General features: G+C 44.1%; 1 protein-coding gene and 1 pseudogene across 2 annotated transcripts in view; both read left to right on the forward strand.

The window, feature by feature from the left end:
• The window catches only part of LOC132158072 (uncharacterized), a 411,555-nt gene that overhangs the window by 238,330 nt on the left and 152,184 nt on the right, over nucleotides 1–21,041 (forward strand). The window lies entirely within an intron of this gene.
• On the forward strand, nucleotides 2,214–9,392 carry LOC132157676 (uncharacterized; annotated as a pseudogene).

Here is a 21,041-nt window from a genome sequence, read left to right on the forward strand (position 1 = left end):
TGTTTCATTTATGAAGAAGTATTGTCTTGTGTGGTATATTTTAAGATCAAACTTTGCCCAGATCCTGTGCTACCTAGCCTGTAGCGTATAAATTATCATTCTGTTTGTATTATCTTGTTCATGAAGTAATCTAAACAGAATTTTAAGGATATACTGAATTTTAAGTTCGGTGGACGAACCGTTAATGAAGTATAAACTAAATCAATTTGGACTCAGTTCAATTAAAGCAATTCGAATCTTAATGATTCTCAAAATAAATGAGCTAATATTTCCTTACATATGGTGGAGAATTAAATCGGGCAAATTTGACCTAAAAATTCATAATACCAAGACATTTTGCATTGTATTTGTTCTATTTTATCCGGAAGAATAGATCAAATACAGAGAAACAGTTTGTTGTGCTATTATAGGTACTTAGACTTAAACAAGTGCTGAGACCCGCCGAGATCTCAATAACGTATTTTATTAATTACAGTAAATCTGCAGATTAGTTTACCTCACTCTAGCGAGCTGAGAAGGTTCAGCACTCAGTATACATTGCCATAGTAACAGCCGTAACCCGGAAGTTCTAAGAAACCTTTACCGGGGCAGTTTGAGCAATTTGTAAACAAATAGCCTAGCATGAGTTAAGCTATCTGAAGCTAAAGCCTTTGCATTGAAGCATATGCAAACGTAAATAGCCTTGAAGGCTAGCGGGTAGCACATAGCACCTCATTCTTTCTCTCTTTCACCTTCATTAATCTCTCTTCTCCTCTCCTCCCATTGGAAAGAACATTGACAGATACAAAATTAATAAACACTAGTTTGTTTATTCTTATCAATTGAAACGCTGTTGTTTTATTAATAATTAATGATGGTTCTCATCCTCATTACTTTAATGATGTGTTGTGATTAATTCAGCTATAACGTTTATAATTTTAATGACATCAGCAGATATTATGGAACTAAGCAATTATGGTTTTGAAATTTTGATTTCATTTCATATTTAATTACAGATCTGGAATTTTTATTTAATTTCATAAATTAAGTTCAGTTCCTGCTTTGACATAGCAACAATATCTGCTGATAATTGAATTGTAATTGGTCTTATAATCTACTGTAATAACAACATTAGAGATTTTTAACCCTTAAACTGTCATTATTGCTCTGAAGTTTTAATTTCTTCTGCAATTTAGTAGGGTTTGGGCTACCCTGTTTCAAGATACTTATTGATTAATTTAATTTGAATTTAATTAATTAATTGTTAATCAGGAAATACGTTTTCCAATTTTTGGGTCTACCTGTTAGGCTTTCTTTTCTCTCTCTTTCAGTTGCTTCATTTTTAATATAACATTTTCATAGGTTTTCCCATTTGGCTTTAGCCTGTATACACTCGGTAGTCACCGGGCGGGCGGAGGGATCAAAAAGACGTGATAAAGAGTCGGGTTTGAAATACCTGGAAAATTAGTATTTTCCTCAATACTCAGGTTAGTTAGTGTTATCCCTGCTAACGCAGTAAAACCAACCTCTAGGTGTATCGACTCAACAGCGTCACTGCCCTGTCATTTGTCCTAAACATTGGGAGCAAAAGTTCTTCTCTCTCTCAGCTGTCCTCTTCTGATTTGACTACTGTTGCCATTTGGGGTTGTACCTGTGAGAAACATAAAAGCAGAGAACTTTAAAAACATTTAATCAAAATTTTTGTGAAACTTGAACACTTTGTTTCAAAATTGTCTGACTCTCACCCTACCTTCCATTCTCACCCTGGGATCCTACCCAGCCAAGGCTAACGTAGGTCAACAAGAGAACCAATAGGCATCCGCCAAATATTGAACACGTAGCTAGAAACGCTCTCATTTATGTCTGGTTGTCAATCCTACCAGCTGAGAAACCAATATTGTCATTGCTATTGTTTTCTTCTGCACTGAGGAATTTTAATATCAATCACAGTCCTGGTATTTATAAATCCCCATTTCAAAAGCCCTGTCTAGAAGCATCCTTCTAAATCAAACTTAAATAATTATTTTTTATTGTCCTCATTCTGTAACCAGAAAAGGTCATTTTGTGTTGTCTTCCCTCTCATCTTACCCCTCTCAACTCACCTCTCATTGGCTCTTATCTTTCTTTACAAAAAAAAAGAAAACCTTTTCTTTTATAGGCAAAGTGGAAGCTGCCAAATAGTATTTTGTTCCTTGCTCTGTTTCTTACTCTTCTCCCTCTGTTATCTAGCTGTTCTACCTTTGTGTGCTCATTTATTTTCCCCACAGAAACTACAAATTAGAAGCACACCCACCAGAGATTCACAGTTGCTGAGAACTACGCTCACCTGCCCATTACACACTCAACATCAACCAATACTTGACATTGCACCTTTACACCTCTGTTTGTCCTTGTTTTGTTTTGTTTTCTCCTCTTCAAGGTCTGTGTCAGTCTAGGTTCTGTGACGGTGGGGTGAAAGAAAGGCTGGAAACAAACGCGAGTTAACAGTTTTAATGAAAATGAATAAACAAATAAACACAAGGGAACAATGAGGCTGAGAAGACGACACTCCGAGATGGTAGTGAGGAGGTGAGGAATACGGATGATGGCGGTGAGAAGGTGAGGAATCCGGATGATGACGGTGAGAAGGCAGCAGGAGAGGATGGCACAGGAACTGCGGGGAATAGAGCCGAAGGTAAGTGTTTGTAGCTGAGTGGAAGTGCGTAGAGTGGATGAGGTTCTGGGAAAACACAGACATCCAACGCAGACAACACTGAAGCCGACAAACAGGGTACACGACATTAAACAACAATCTCACAAACACAAGACGTGAGACAAGCCAATATATAGGAGATGAGTAATGAGTGACAGCTGTTGCTGATGACAATTAACGGAGACGCCCACAAACTAATCAATGCAGACGCGAAACACACAGAATTCACCACAAAGTGCAAACACCCAGAGATCACGGTTTACCAACAGTACCCGCCCCCCCTCTAAGAACTCCTCTTGGAGTTCCCAGAAGGGCTTACCTGCTGATTGTAGTCATCAATAAGGGAGTGATCCAATATGTCCCTAGCAGGTACCCAACTCCTCTCCTCCGGACCTTAACCTTCCCAGTCCACCAGGTACTGGAATCCTCGTCCTCTCCGTCTTGAGTCCAGAATACGATTAACCGAATAAGTCGGTTCCCCATCTACGAGACGCGGCGGCGGGTGAACCGGAGTAGGCGGATTAATACATGCATAAAACACGGGTTTAATTTTGGACACATGAAAGGCGGGGTGTATCCTCTTGTACGCAGGAGGTAGTTTGAGGCGGACTGTCACCGGACTATTGATCTTGGTGATAGTAAACGGGCCGATAAATTTGGGAGCTAATTTATTAGAAATGGAACGCAGAGGAATGTTACTAGTAGAAAGCCACACCTTTTGACCCACGATGTAAACGGGAGGCTTTGACCGGTGGCGATCGGCCTTGGCCTTAGTGCGCTCCCTCACCCGGAGCAGAGTCTCGCGGGCTCTGGTCCAGGTGCGGTGGCACCTCTGGACAAATGTGTGAGCGGAGTGGACCGCGACTTCAGATTCCAGACTGGGGAAGACTGGTGGCTGGTACCCTACACTACACTGAAATGGAGAAAGGCCCGTAGCTGACACTGGCAACGAATTGTGGGCGTTCTCCACCATAGAGGGTTGTTGACTCCAGGAAGAAGGATTCTTGGAGACCAGACATCGCAACGTCCTCTCTAAATCTTGGTTGGCTCGCTCAGATTGTCCGTTACTTTGGGGATGATAACCCGAAGACAAGCTAACTGACGCTCCTAATAATTTGCAAAACTCTTTCCAAAATTTGGATATGAACTGAGATCCCCTGTCAGAAACCACGTCTACCAGGAGGCCATGAAGCCAAAAGACGTGATCTAGGACAGTGACCGCTGTCTCCTTGGCTGTAGGTAATTTGGGCAAGGGAATGAAATGTGCCGCCTTCGAGAACCGGTCCACTACGATCAAAACGACCGTCGTGCCATTAGAGGGCGGGAGGGCGGTAACAAAATCTAGAGCGATGTGGGACCAGGGTCTCGGAGGGACAGACAGCGGTTGTAGAAGTCCATCATGAGGTCAGTTAGATGACTTACCACTGGCGCAAACTGAGCAAGCCAAAACAAAATCGCGGACGTCACGAGCCATTCGTGGCCACCAGAATCGTTGTCTAACCAACCCATTAGTTCTACTTATCCCTGGGGGACAAGCTACATTAGAACAATGACCCTACTGGACAACCTCGGACCTTAACTCCTCCGGCACAAATAAACGGTTCGGTGGGCAACCGGACGGAGGCGTTACCCCTTGTAAGGCCGTCTTGACCTTCGACTCGACCTCCCATACGAGTGCTGAGACCACTAACTTCTCAGGTAAAATACACTAGGGAGTCACCAGGCGGGCGGAGGGATCAAAAAGACGTGATAAAGAGTCGGGTTTGACATTCTTGGAACCCGGGCGGTACGATAAAGTAAACCCAAAACGACCGAAAAAAAAGTGCCCACCGAGCCTGCCTGGAATTGAGTCTTTTGGCAGTTCTAATGTACTCTAAATTCTTATGATCGGTCCAAACAATAAAAGGAACCCCTGAACCTTCCAGCCAGTGACGCCACTCCTCTAATGCTAATTTGACGGCCAACAACTCTCTATTGCCAATGTCATAATTACGTTCGGCAGGAGATAGTCGATGAGAGAAAAATGGGCAAGGATGTACCTTATCATCTGAAGCAGCACGTTGGGACAACACTGCTCCTACCCCCACCTCTGACGCGTCGACCTCCACCACGAACTGCCATGTGGGATCAGGGGCCACAAGGATGGGAGCCGAAACGAAGCGGCTCTTGAGGTTAGCGAACGCAGCCTCAGCTGCGTCCGACCACCTGAACGGAGTACTGGGGGAGGTCAAGGCTGTCAGAGGTGAGGCTAGTTGGCTGAAATTGCGAATGAACCGCCGATAGAAATTGGCGAACCCCAGAAACCGCTGTAGGGCCTTACGGGAATGTGGGGATGGCCAATCTATCACAGCCTTAACCTTGTCAGGGTCCATATGTATTTCCTCGGACGAGACGATATATCCTAGGAAGGGAACAGACTGTGTATGGAATACGCATTTCTCCGCCTTGACAAAAAGCCCATTCTCAAGTAGCCTCTGGAGCACTCGTCTGACGTGTTGAACGTGTTCCTGGAGAGATGAAGAAAAAATCAGTATTTCATCCAGGTAAACATATATAAACTGATCTACCATATCTCTCAACACGTCATTAACGAGCGCTTGGAAAACCCCGGGCGAGTTGGAGAGCCCGAACGGCATCACCAAGTATTCAAAGTTCCCTCTAGGGGTATTAAAGGTGGTATTCCATTGATCCCCCTTCCTGATGTGGACCAAATGATAAGCATTATGTAAATCCAGTTTTGTGAATATGGATGCTCCCTGCAACCTCTCAAAAGCTGAAGACATGAGTGGTAAAGGATAGGTGTTCTTTACCGTGATAATCAATAATAATCAATGCAAGGTAATCAATAGTAATCAATGCAAGGTCGCAGGGAACCATCCTTCTTACCCACAAAAAAGAATCCCACCCCTGCTGGAGAAGAGGAAGGACGGATGAACCCAGAGGCTAAGGAATCAGAAATGTATTTCTCCATGGCCTCCCTCTCAGGAATAGACAAAGAGTATAACTTGCCCTTAGGCGGAGACTTACCTGACACTAAATCTATGGCACACTCGTAGGAACGATGCGGAGGAAGAGAAGCGGCACGGGACTTACTGAACACTTCCTTCAGGTCCAGATACTCTACGGGCACGTTTGGCAAAACCATGTTCTCCTTCTAAAGGCAGAAACAGGGATAACAGGACAAGCAGAAACCAGACAAGACTCATGACAACTTTCACTCCACAATGTGACAGTGTTTGAACCCCATTCCACTCCAGTCAGGGGTGACCTAACACAATGGGAGCAACAGGGGAGTCCATGAGAAAAAAGGATATGGTTTCTCGATGGTTTCCAGGCGTGAGCAGTGTGATGGGTTCAGTATGGTGAGTGACGTGAGGCAGTTCCTGGCCGTTGAGTGCGGTGACATGGATGGGGAGAGACACAGGAAGGACAGGAATGTTCAAGTGATGTGCGAGTGAAGAATCAATGAAATTACCTTCGGTTCGAGTCCAGAAGGGCGTGACATTCATGAGATTGATTCCTCCACCGCAGTTTCACCGGAAGGTGGGTTGATGATGAAGTTGAGGACTTCCCAGCAGAGATCCCACCCGATAATAGCCTCAAGTTTACTACCGGGCTGGCTCTTTTAACCGGGCATGAGTCGATGTTATGAGCTGAGCCTCTGCAGTACAAGCACAGTCCTTGGGACCTCCGGCGTTCCCTCTCCCTCCGGGACAGCCGTGCTCTACCCACCTGCATGGGCTCGTGGTCGTCGACGGGCCCGACCGCGTTCTCTCGACTCGAGCTCCCCCTGGCAGGAGAGGTGGTATGGCGTGTGGGACTAGGCTGGCAACCCAGGCGGTTAATCCGTGCATCCACTCGTAAAGCCAAGTCTATAAGTCCGTTAAGTGTTGGGGGCAACTCGAGGAGGTAGCTCTCCTTCTGAACACGGTCGGATAACCCATGCAGGAATCGATCCCACTGCGCGGCCTTGTTCCACTGGCACGCGGCCGCCAGGGTGCGGAACTCGATGGAATAGTCAGTAACTGACGATGAGCCTTGACGGAGTTCAGAGAGTTGATGAGCGGCTTCCCTGCCGGCCGCGGCACGATCGAATACCCTTCTCATTTCCTCTGAGAGGGTGTGGAACGAGGCACAACACGGATCTTGATTCTCCCACACCGCCGTCCCCCATAGGGCAGCCTTGCCCGACAATAACGTTAGGGTGAATGCCACCTTTGATTCCTCGGTGGAGTGAAGGACAGGCTGGAAACAAATGCGAGTTAACAGTTTTAATGAAAATGAATAAACAAATAAACACAAGGGAACAATGAGGCTGAGAAGACGACACTTCGAGATGGTAGTGAGGAGGTGAGGAATCCGGATGATGGCGGTGAGAAGGTGAGGAATCCGGATGATGACGGTGAGAAGGCAGCAGAAGAGGATGGCACAGGAACTGCGGGGAATAGAGCCGAAGGTAAGTGTTTGTAGCTGAGTGGAAGTGCGTAGAGTGGATGAGGTTCTGGGAAAACACAGACATCCAACGCAGACAACACTGAAGCCGACAAACAGGGTACACGACATTAAACAACGATCTCACAAACACAAGACGTGAGACAAGCCAATATATAGGAGATGAGTAATGAGTGACAGCTGTTGCTGATGACAATTAACGGAGACGCCCACAAACTAATCAGTGCAGACGCGAAACACACAGACTTCACCACAAAGTGCAAACACCCAGAGATCACGGTTTACCAACCGTGACAGGTTCTAGATCTCCCTCAAAGCGGCAAAACATGTCTCGCACAACAGACCCTGTTGGCCACTGGGAAGATCTCGAGACTTGGCTAAGTGTCACAACAGACAGCCTCCTACCTAAGGCACTGAAACACTGAAACATCAGACACAGGACCAGCTGGATGACAACATAACAAGCCTCATGAAACAAGACCCAAGTCAAAGCTACAATCACAAAGAACTAGCCAAGATCACTGGCTCCTTAAGCCACGCACTCATTGCCACCCTCAAGCTGAGCGACAGGCACGCCACCCATCTCCAGCAGGAGCTAACACGCACACAACGACGCGTCACGCAGCTAGAACTGGAGGCTCAGGAACGATGGGAGGAACCCGATGAAGTGGAACAAGGCACAGAGGAGGAGATCACCAGGCTAAAAGAGACACTAGTAGCTACTACAAAAGAAATGGAACAAGTCAAGGAAGACTATGCTGATCTCTCCAACAAGCTACAGTATGCGGAACACCTCCTGGAAAAGGCCAAGGCCGACTTCAGAGACAAGAAAGGCATAATTAAAGCCCTTGATACTCACCTGGATGAGTCAAGAAAGGAGATCAGCCACCTAACACAAAAACTGGACTACATCAAAGAGAAGTCAGTCAGCTTCAGAGAGGAACTCAGACATGCCTACGAGTTGCGTTCTGAACCTCCAAGGACACAACGGGCACCAGTCTCACCCCTGCCAAGCAGGCCCGGGTCCCCTGTTCCTGGACTGACACATGATAAAAAGGGGGAGGGGGCATTGCCGAAACACTCACCGGCTCCCTCTGAAGAACTTTACGTAACGACAAAGCTGAAAGAAATGGCTCCAGCCAGCCACAGATCATCACGTGGCTTGGACCTCAAGGACCTCGACAAACTCGCCAGGAACATTTGCAAGTTTACTCTAAATGGGTCAGGCAGTCAGGAGATCAAAGGATATCTGCAAGATGTTGACTTTCATCTGGAAATGAGACCCAGTGTCACCGACAACGATAGACTTTATTTGATCCGAGCAACATCCAGCTCAGAGGTTCGCAGTTTCCTGGACCGACAGCCGGCCCACATAAAGACTGATTACCACCTGCTCAGAGAAGCCCTCATCAAAGAGTTTGCTGACCCTGAGTCGGAACAAGGACTAGTGGCTGCCCTGGGGATGAAACAAGGTCATCAGGAGCTTTCCCGTTTGTTCTACAGCCAACTCAGACAAGCCTACTTCAGGACTCGCAATGAACAGAATATGGAGGAAGATGTACATTTTAAAACTCTTTTCCTGAGGAATCTTCACACTGGGGTAAGCCACCATCTTGGCGTGCTTGCATGTCCACGCACAATGAGTACTCAACAACTGCAAGATTTGGCACACAAGGCCTACGCTAAACAGAAGATGACTTCAGAAAAGAGCAGTAAAACCACGGCAGTTCTTGAGTTCAACACTCAGAGTCAGGGGCTGGCACTAGAGGGCACCCAACGTCAAGATCATTCCAAGCCAACACCCAAAGAGTGGAATGCATCCTCGTCCAACAGAGAACGGAACTTCCACACCGGTACACAACCTAAACAAAGGAACAACCGCTGGGGTGGAGCACATGGACGACAATGCTCACCTGGACATCACTGGGAAAACTCATGGGACCAAACAAGACCTCATGAGAGACATAGGGAAAGATCGTGGAACCCGCCAAGCTCATTGGGAAACTCAAGAGGTAAAAACTCATGGGAATTCAACGGAACCTCCAAGGGAAAACGACAAACACACCCTGGAGCAACCAGCCCAAGGAATCGACGAAAAAACTCACAAAGATTCCTAGCTGACCGAGCACAACCTGAATCCACACAAGAACAAAAGACTTCACCGTGCGTTCACTCACAAGAGCTGATGAAGATGACGATGAAAGAGTTCTTCCAATGAAAGGAGGAAGACCGAAAGTGGGAAAAGAAAGAGAAACCAGATGCAGCCTGACTAGCAGACGGACGAGTAGACAGCGACCACCTGACCCAGCAAACAACAGAGAACAGCACTCCTTCACCTCACTCTCAGAGAACCGTAACTACCGTAACTTCAGATGGACAAGAAATCCTACCTGAAAACCCAGCCACAGAGTTAGTCCCTAACTCAACACCTGATGCTCCAGATCACAGCAGAGTCCAACAAACACCTGCTGATGAAACCTCTCAAGTCCCTGAAAGTGCTGTCTTGGTCATCTGCCACTCCTCCGAAGAGCACCCAATCATTCCTGACATCTTACCTGTTTCCTCCCAAACTCCAGTCCCTCAACTCCTAGGCGACCTCATTGAGAAAGGTATAGCAAAGTTTTACCTCTCCATCATCATCGAATGCCACATCAAAGTCGAAGCCCTTCTCGACACACTCTAATGTCGTCAGAACTCCTTGAAGAAGTCCAAGAAAGAACAAAGAGGTCTAATAGTACCCTCAAACTTCAAAGGTGTGAACTGAACCTCCACGCATATTCCCACACGGGCCTAAAACTAAAACATGTGGCCCCAATTAACCTAACTGTGGGACCAATGAATCTCGTCCACCCAGTGTACGTTTCACCATTCAACACCTATCCACTCCTCATTGGGAAAGACCTGCTCAATCGCTTTGAACCTTTGATAGACTTCAAGCACCTGAAGATCTGGACTCAAGTCCGCAAACCTCTGCCCTTCCAGTCAGTAAACCCCAAAGAGTCACAGTGTCAAGTCACGGACAGCGCCCCCCATTCACTGACTGATGATGCAAGGTCAAAGCCAAGAGCAAGCTCAACTCTGAGTAGCAAGAACCAAGACCCTTACCTCTGCTCATTGCAAGCATCTGACTCAGACTCAGGTTCTCTTCGAATCATGACTGCCATAAACGTCCAAGACACACCAGTGTCTGATGCAGCAGTAGCCCTGTGGACTGAAAACTCAGCCATTAGCCTAAAGCTCTTCAAAACATTAAAGCAGAGACATCAGAGCCTACCACACGTCTCAAAGCACAGCCGCTTCCCTCTCAGTCCATGGTCAACAACCATGGCTACCTCAAAGATTGTCTGCGCTATAAACCTACGCTGGAACAACAGACCCTTGAGTCACTACTTCCTCGTTGTCCCCAACCTTCCTCATGACATCTACATAGGAGCAGACATCATGGTTCGTCTCAAAGCCTGCATTGACACCGTGAACGACGTCATATGGGCTCCCCCGTCACACCAACTGACCACTTCAGTCAATCTCAAGAACCTTCAATCTGGCCAAACAATACCAGATGCATGCGCAATGATCAGTGAGCAAGAGGTCACAATACCTGCCTACAGCTAGAGTGTTAGTGTAAGCCAGTGTCCAAAGAAAGCATCTGTCGATCACAACTAACAGACGACACTCACCTCGCTGTCTATGCTGTCTCAACACAGTCTGCGACAGAATCACCTGCACAGGTGATCACTGAGGCCCAGAATACCTCAAATGATTCAACAGAGGAACCCTATACCAGGTTCAATGCGCAAGTCCAACAAATCCTGAGTGAGGTGGATGCCCTCCACAGCGAAATGGATCGCCAAGGACTTCGAGAGGTTCTATGCAAATACAAGGACTCCTTCGCAAAAGAATCCCTGGACTGTGGCCTGACTGATATCCACACGGTGTGCATCTCAACACATCTAAATGCACCACCCACATTTGTGCGGCAGTACAAAATTCCGATAGCATCATACGAATCTGTCCAGGAGATCATTGACTCCATGTTGGAAAATGGGGTCATCCGGCCTTGTAACAGCACCTACTCTGCCCCAATATGGCCAATCCTAAAGCCAAATGGCAAATGGCGGCCCACCATGGACTATCACAAGTTAAACCAACAAGTTCCCTTATCGCGATTGCCCATTAATCAGTTACTAGTGACATTTCATCAAAAACTACGCTGACATCGCAAAACCACTAACTTCCCTCCTGAAAAAGGACGAACCCTTTGCTTGGTTGGAAGCTCAGGACACAGCTATGAGCAAGCTCAAAGAACGCCTATGCTCTGCTCCATGCCTGGCCTACCCCGACCCAGAAAATGAATTCTATCTGGAATCTGGATTCTCCAATCATTGCCTCAGTGCAGGCCTCTACCAGCTCCATGAAAAAGACAAATGAGTGGTCACTTATGGTCGCTTCCCCCAGAATGCAAATACTCAAACTGTGAAAAAGCGTTGCTTTGCACTGTATGGGCCATTCAGCGTTTCTCCAACTACATTGGAGTGCAAAAGGTCATCATAGACACTTGTCACCAGCCAGTGACCTTCTTTAACAGCCAACGAATCAGGGATGGTATGGTAACCAATGCACGCATAGCTATAGGTTAATGATGCTCCAGGGACGGGACATCGAGGAAAGATATGCCCAAAACCACAAGTCATCTCTGGGCAATGGGCTAGCAGCCTGCCAAAACTGTTCAACGGAGAGCACAATGCAGTGGAACCCAAAGAATTGTCACAACCACAACTGACAAATTACTGGTACTTCGAGCAGAATGTGTGTGAAGGTATGCCCACAGCATATGTCGATGGCTGTTCTTACAATCAACAGGGCAACTTGAAGGGTGGAGCTGGTGTGGTCTGGCTCAACAATGACCCTTGCCCACCGCAACAATTTAAATTTGGCCCTCAATCATCACAATATGCAGAAATAGCAGCCATCCTCATCACACTACAACTTGCTGCATCCCACAACATCAAAGAACTCCTCATCTGTACCGACTCCAACTATGCCCATGTAAGCTTCACATGTCATCTATCTGGATGGAAACAGAATGGATTCAAGACAACTAACAACAAGCCAGTCAAACATCAAGAACTTGTCACCAACCATGACATGATTGTTTATTTGAAAAAGGTCCGAGGTCACTCACGTCAACCAGGACAAGACAAAGATCTCAATGACCAAACTGATGCCCTCGCCAAAGCAGGTGCATTACATGGAGAGTCCTGGACATTTTCTGCCCTCCCACCCACCCCATCAGTGACGGCCATAACCCGCCACCAGCACGCCACTGGCATGCAAACCCCCACCTCCTCCCACATTGAACTCTCACCTCAATTCACCGCTGATGATCTCCTCACCCTCCAAGCATCGGATCCAATCCTACAAACCATTGCCACTCATATTTCTGACCCACTAACTCATCCCATTTCCTCCTCCGACCTATCCAATTCGTCTGATCTCTGCCAGCTTAACTCAAACAAGCACATGCTGCATCTCAAAGACGGCGGTCTCACATATGTTCCTGAGCCCCTAACTTTGCCAAAGCTCATAGTTCCTCAGGGCCAAAGGGGGATGATGCTGACACATGCCCACGATGCACCATGCACTGCATACCATGGTGCCAAGGCCACCTACGAAACACTCAAGCAAATGGTGTATTGGCCTAGCATGTGGCGGGATATGTTAAAGGATGCCTGGTGTGTTGCCAGTTCCAGCCGGCAAATCCAAACCACCGAGCGCCACTACAACGGAAGGGAATGACCTTCCCTTGGTCAGACCTCCAAATGGATTGGGTAGGACCCCTGCCACAGTCAACATGAGGTAACAAATACATCCTCACCGTGGTTTGCGAATTCACAAAGTAAATAGTGTCTCCCAGCTCCTAACGACACAGCAGAAACAACAGCCTGCCTGTTAATGAACCACATCTTCTCAAGATTTGGACTGCCTTTAAGTGTCAACTCTGACCGAGGAACCCACTTCACCACCAAAGTAATGCAGGAAGTATGGAAACTCCTGGGAATACAGTCTAGGCTTCACATAAGCCATCCCCCAATTTCCTCAGGTCAGGTCGAACGAGTCAACAGGACGGTGGCAAGCATGTTGAAGAAGTATGTGTCCACAAATCAAAAGGATTGGGATGTCAAGCTTCCTCTGGTACTGATGGCCATCAGAGCCACCCCTAACCGGTCTACCGGAGTACCCCCGTTCGAAAAGATGACGGGACGGCAAATGACACTACTGTTACACCTGCTGTACCAACCTGGTGACATGAACCTCGTCACCACCTACACCACTCACCAGTACCTGGAAGAATTGCATCAGCACCTGAGATCAACTTTCGCCTACTATGACCAAAAGGCCTCTCACCAGGAACTCTGTGTCGGAGACCTAGTGTGGTACTAAAGCTTCACCCAACCAAGGCAGAATGCTCCCCATCGCCTGTCAAAGAAATTCCTACCTCACTGGACAGGACCTACGAGATTGTGGACAAGCTCTCAAAGGTTGCCTATCGGATCAAAATCAGACAAGGGCGCAGTGAACCAGTCCTTCGATGGGTCCATCAAAACCAGGTAAAGAGGCACCAGGGCTCCAACTGACAGGAAAGGGGGGGGGGGGGGTCAAACCAACTGACATAGACTAACAATCTATATCCCCTATACAACATGCTCTATAACCCCTAGTTATAACTATCCTTTTAAGGAAACATATAGTTTTGTTTTGCACAAGAAGTACACACACTCCTCCACAGCACTGCTAGAACCAACTCCTAGTGGAGAGGAGTTGCTCCACACATGTGACACTCTGTTTACATTCTTAACCTCAGTCAGTGTCCTTGTGTCCCTTTTGGGTTTATTTTAATTTGTAATTTTTATTTTTTTTCCTTTCTCTGTGTATTTATCCCTTTCTGCCCTTACTATAACTTCCTTCCCTTATAGTCCCAGTCAGGAACTCCCTTAGATGATCCAGATCTAGAGATTAGGATTGACTCCTTTCACCAATTTTTTTTTCTCTTCTCTCCTTTTACTAAATCATTGTGAAAAGCCGTCCACATCCAAATTAAGGCAATCCAAACCAAAATTGTCGGAAAATGATGGCTAGTCAACACCACAGTGCATACAGCTACCGTCATCTATGATCAGTTATCTCGCCTAACCTAAACTTTATGGATCAATGTCCCTAAGGGCTCGATCCTCCATATCAATGATCTAGCATTGTATCACCTCAACGACGATGAGTAGTAGGCTGAACTCGAAATCTCAATGTTCTTCAAACCGCATTCCTTTGTCCTTCATCCATAATTGGAAGAAAGGATCAGGGAGGAAGGAACACAATTGATTGATTTGACTCCTGTGGATACAGCCTTAGAAGCTATAGCTTGCTTTCTGCCCACTGGTGAGCCAATCGTTCGGTCTTGGTCTGTTGCTGACACAGCGCTTCGCATCTCTACTATTGTAGGATGTATTGTGACCTTGATACTACACTGTTAGCAACTGATGTAATTTTACAATACATTTTACAACAATGCACTGTACACATGTTTTTTATTGTAAATGCAAATGCATGATGGGAAATTGACGGACAATCCTGTAATATCATTGTAACTACACTGTAGAAGCATTATTGTACAGCCACCACAAAGCATTGTGGGATAGCATTAAAACTGGTACTTTCATATTCTTTTTAACATAAAAAAGTCCAAATTTTTAAAAGGTATGATGATCCTCAAACATTCTTTCAACTTAATTTTGATTTAAAAATTCAACATTCTCGGAACGTTGATTTGTAACTTTCCAAGAACATCAGCACCTGAAAGGTCCAGTTTCCAAATTAGTATAATGTTATTTTAAGGCTAGTAAAATGTTCCTGTAACATTCTCCCAGTCATTCAAACACCTGCTGTGAACAAGCACTGAAAGAAAGAGAATTAAGAACACAAACTACAACTTTCTTCAGCCACAGCCTTAGGTGAACTGAAGATACAATACTTTAAATCTCTCAAGATCTGAATAAATAACTCCACAAACAGCATCACAAGCTTCACTTATAGTAATACTAACCAGAATGATTTTATTTCTGCCATGCATCTACAGAAGTTCTTATTGAGAATTCACAGAGGTTAAGATGTTGATGTCTTATTTAAAATGTTTTTTGAGATCACCATCATAGAGATCAGGGTTTGCTTCAGTTGTGCTCTTGACCCTCAACTTTTGCTGTTTTTTTTTTTTTTTTTGCTACAGGAGTTGCAGTTGTTTTCAAAAAACATTTCAGCATATGGAAAGCAGATCAACATGTCTGTTTTAACAACAACAAACTGACTGCACTAAAATGGTTTAAGTGACCCCACTGATATAAAATAAATAATTTGAAGCACTGTTGTGGTTCATACACTGATGTTTTAGAGTGTATAAATGTTGTCTTTGTAAACTTTTTGTTTGAAACATGTTTCAGGTTATTTTTACACTCACAGACATCAACATTTGGCGTATGAAACACAACAATGGTGACATGTTTCATGCCAGCATACAAAACATGTTCATGGCTCCCAGCATGCATTGCTGTTATTTGTTGTACGACAACAAAACAAAATACAACATTTTATTGTTTTAATACTACTGTAATCACAGCAACACTGCTGTATAAACACATAATTTTATTGTATTAAATTAAAAGCATATTTTGAGAACGTAGCGGACATAGAGGATTATAATGTAAAAGGAGCTCATTCAAATACTGAGGTGCTAAACCATTCAGGGCTTTATAAGTAATAAGCAATATTTAAAAATCTATACGATGTTTGATAGGGAGTCAGTGCAGTGTTGACAGGACTGGGCTAATATGGTCATACTTCCTGGTTCTAGTAAGAACTCTTGCTGCTGCATTTTGGACTAGCTGTAGATTGTTTACTAGGCGTGCAGAACAACCACCCAATAAAGCATTACAATAATCTAACCTTGAGGTCATAAATGCATGGATTAACATTTCTGTATTTGACATTGAGAGCATAGGCCGTAATTTAGATATATTTTTGAGATGGAAAATGCAGTTTTACAAAAACTAGAAATGTGGCTTTCTAAGGAAAGATTACGATCAAATAGCACACCTAGGTTCCTAACTGATGACGAAGAATTGACAGAGCAACCATCAAGTCTTAGACAGTGTTCTAGGTTATTACAAGCAGAGTTTTTAGGTCCTATATTTAACACCTCTGTTTTTTCAGAATTTAGCAGTAAGAAATTACTCGTCATCCAGTTTTTTATATCGACTATACATTCCATTAGTTTTTCAAATTGGTGTGTTTCACCAGGCCGCGAAGAAATATAGAGCTGAGTATCATCAGCATAACAGTGAAAGCTAACACCATGTTCCCTGATGAGATCTCCCAAGGGTAACATATAAAGCGTGAAGAGTAGTGGCCCTAGTACTGAGCCTTGAGGTACTCCATACTGCACTTGTGTTCGATATGATACATCTTCATTCACTGCTACGAACTGATGGCGGTCATAAAAGTACGATTTAAACCATGCTAATGCACTTCCATTAATGCCAACAAAGTGTTCAAGTCTATGCAAAAGAATGTTGTGGTCAATTGTGTCAAACGCAGCACTAAGATCCAATAAAACTAATAGAGAGATACACCCACGATCAGATGATAAGAGCAGATCATTTGTAACTTTAAGGAGAGCAGTCTCAGTACTATGATACGGTCTAAATCCTGACTGGAAATCCTCACATATACCATTTTTCTCTAAGAAGGAATATAATTGTGAGGATACCACCTTTTCTAGTATCTTGGACAGAAAAGGGAGATTCGAGATTGGTCTATAATTAACTAGTCCTTTGGGGTCAAGTTGTGTTTTTTTGATGAGAGGCTTAATAACAGCCAGTTTGAAGGTTTTGGGGACATATCCTAATGACTGAGGAATTTATAATAGTCAGAAGAGGATCTATGACTTCTGGAAGCACCTCTTTTGGGATCTTAGATGATATAGGGTCTAACATACATGTTGTTGGTTTAGATGATTTAACAAGTTTATACAATTCTTCCTCTCCTATAGTAGAGAATGAGTGGAACTGTTCCTCAGGGGGTCTATAGTGCACACTCTGATGCGATACTGTAGCTGACGGCTGAATGGTTGCAATTTTATCTCTAATAGTATCGATTTTAGAAGTAAAGTAGTTAATAAAGTCATTACTGCTGTGGTGTTGGGAAATGTCAACACTTGTTGAGGCTTTATTTTTCGTTAATTTAGCCACTGTATTGAATAAATACCTGGGGTAATGTTTGTTTATTTCTAAAAGAGAAGAAAAGTATTCGGATCTAGCAGTTTTTAATGCTTTTCTGTAGGATAGGTTACTTTCCCGCCAAGCAATAAGAAATACCTCTAGTTTTGTTTTCCTCCAGCTGCGCTCAATTTTTCGGGCTGCTCTCTTTAGGGTGCGAGTATGCTCATTATACCATGGTGTCAAACTGTTTTCCTTAACCTTCCTTAAGCGTAAAGGAGCAACTGTATTCAAAGTGCTGGAAAAGAGAGAGTCCATAGTTTTTGTTACATCATCAAGTTGTTCTGAGGTTTTGGATATGCTAAGGAATTTGGATACATCAGGAAGATAACTTAAAAAGCAGTCTTTTGTGGTAGAAGTGATGGTTCTACCATACTTGTAACAAGTAGAATTTACAATTTTGACTATATGAAGTTTGCACAAAACTAAATAATGATCTGAGATATCATCACTTGGCTGCATAATTTCAACACTATCAACATGAATTCCATGTGAAAGTATTAAATCTAAAGTATGATTTCGACAATGAGTGGGTCCTGAAAAGTGTTGTCGAACCCCAATAGAGTTCAGAATGTCTATAAATGCTGATCCCAATGCATCTTTTTCATTATCAACATGGATACTAAAATCACCAACTATTAAAACTTTATCTGCAGCCAGAACTTACTCGGATTTAAAATCACCAAACTCTTTAATAAAGTCTGTATGGTGCCCTGGTGGCCTGTATACAGTAGCCAGTACAAACATAACAGGGGATTTATCATTAACATTTGTTTCTCTGTATAATGTTATATGAAGCACCATTACTTCAAACGAGTTATACTTGAAGCCTGCCCTCTGAGAAATCCTGAAAATGTTGTTATAAATTGAAGCAACACCTCCCCCTTTGCCTTTTAGACGCGGCTCATGTTTATAACATTAATCTTTGGGGGTGGACTCATTTAAAATAATGTAATCATCAGGTTTTAGCCAGGTTTCTGTCAAACAGAGCACATCTATATTATGATCAGTGATCATATTATTTACGAAAAGTTTTTTCGTAGAAAGGGATCTGATATTCAATAAGCCAAGCTTTATCATTTGTTTATCCATATTGCATCTGTTTTTTATTTGTTGAACCTCAATTAAATTGTTAATCTTAACTTGGTTTGGACGTTTTTTGTATTTTCTAGTTCGGGGAACAGACACAGTCTCTATAGTGTGATATCTAGGTGAAAGAGTCTCTATGTGCTGAGAATTAACTGACCTCTGTGACGTGAGGCAGCTAGCAGACGGTCGGTTTAGCCAGTCTGTCTGCTTCCTGACCTGGGCCCCAGTTAGTCAAGTATAAACACTAAGACTATTTGCCATATTTCTAGAGAGAAGAGTGGCACCACCCCGGGAGGGATGAAGACCATCTCTTTTCAACAGGTCAGGTCTGCCCCAAAAGCTCGTCCAATTATCTATGAAACCTATGTTATTCTGTGGGCACCACTTAGACATCCAGCCATTGAGTGATGACAATCTGCTATGCATCTCATCACCACGGTAAGCAGGGAGGGGACCAGAGCATATTACAGTGTCTGACATCGTGCTTGCAAGTTCACACACCTCTTTAATGTTATTTTTAGTGATCTCCGTCTGGCGAAGTCGAACATCATTAGCGCCGGCATGAATAACAATCTTACTGTATTTACATTTAGCATTAGCCAGCAAAAAGAAAGAAAAAGAGAAAACACTGTCCGACAGCGACACCCGCAGTCAGGAAGTGGGAATGGAGCCTGTGTGGTTTAACCTTGTCAGCTTTGATTACTCTCCTTGAAACTTTAGATTGAGGGTCGACCTAAGTATGAACAGCCTTAAGTTGGAATGACCAATAATATAATTCAAAATTTGGAACAGCCAATACTCCTGAAAGTACAGGTGCTGGTCATATAATTAGAATATCTTCAAAAAGTTGATTGCACTAATTCCATTCAAAAAGTGAAACTTGTATATAATATTCATTCATTACACACAGACTGATTTCAAATGTTTATTTCTTAAACATTTTATGTTTATTACTGACAACTAAGGAAAATCCCAAATTCAGTATCTCAGAATATTAGAATATTGTAAAAATGTTCAATATTGAAGACAACTGGTGCCACTCTCTAATCAACCAATTAACTCAAAACACCTGCAAAGCCTTTAAATGGTCTCTCAGTTTAGTTCTTGTAGGCTACACAATTATGGGGAAGACTTTAGTTTTTCAGTTGTCCAAAAGACGACCATTGACACCTTGCACAAGGAGGGCAAGACACAAAAGGTCATTGCAAAAGAGGCTGGCTGTTCACAGAGCTCTCTGTCCAAGCACATTAATAGAGAAGCGAAGGGAAGGAAAAGATGTGGTAGAAAAAAGTGTACAAGCAATAGGGATAACTGCACCCTGGAGAGGATTGTGAAACAAAAGCCATTAAAAAATGTTGGGAAGATTCACAAAGAGTGGACTGCAGCTGACTGCTTCAAGAACAACTACGCACAGACGTATGCAAGACATGGGTTTCAGCTGTCACATTCTTTGTGTCAAGCCACTCTTGAACAACAGACAGCGCCAGAAGCGTCTCGCTTCAAAAAGGACTGGACTGCTGCTGAGTGGTCCACAGTTATGTTCTCTGATGGAAGTAAATTTTGCATTTCCTTTGGAAATCAGGGTCCCAGAGTCTAGAGGAAGAGAGGAGAGGCACCCAATATACGTTGCTTGAGGTCCAGTGTAAAGTTTCCACAGTCAGTGATGGTTTGCGGTGCCATGTCATCTGCTGGTGTTAGTCCACTGTGTTTTCTGAGGTCCAAGGTCAACACAGCCGTATACTTGGAAGTTTTAGAGCACTTCATGCTCCCTGCTGCTGACCTTACAACTTTGGAGATGTAGATTTCATTTTCCAACAGGACTTGGACCCTGCACACAGTGACACAGCCTGACCTTAACCCAATAGAAAATCTATGGGGTATTGGGAAGTGGAAGATGCAATATGCCAGACCGAACAATGCAGAAGAGCTGAAGGCAACCTGGGCTCTCATAACACCTGAGCAGTGCCACAGACTGATTGACTCCATGTCACGCCACATTGCTGCAGTAATTCAGGCAAAAGGAGCACCGACTAAGTATTGAGCAGTGTTGGGCAGTAACACGTTATTAGTAACGCGTTACTGTAACGCAGTTACTTTTGACAGTAACTAATACTGTAACGCATTACTTTTTAAATAAATTAACTCCGTTACCATTGCCACATGGTGCATTGCCCGTTAATTTTTTTATTTAATTAATTTTGGCTGCCGCTGAAGTGTAGCCTACAGCATAACCTGTTTACAGCAGCGACGCATAGTAGGATTGGTGGATGCCAACCACTGTAAACACAAGACACACTGTGGGCGTTTTTCCGTTTATTCAAGTATGTGCGCCAGTCATGGCGAGTCAAGGTGAGAGCAACACGAGTTTCTCAAAGTGGAAATATGCTCATTATTTTACTTTAGTTGAGCATAAAGACAAAAACATTTTAGTCAAATGTGAGCTGTGTCTTTCTGGCTCGAATGTACGGAGCCCCGCACGTAACCTGTAGGAGAAAAAAAAATCATTCTGC

The sequence above is a fragment of the Carassius carassius genome, chromosome 15, assembly GCF_963082965.1.
Source record: "Carassius carassius chromosome 15, fCarCar2.1, whole genome shotgun sequence".
Classification (NCBI taxonomy): domain Eukaryota; kingdom Metazoa; phylum Chordata; class Actinopteri; order Cypriniformes; family Cyprinidae; genus Carassius; species Carassius carassius.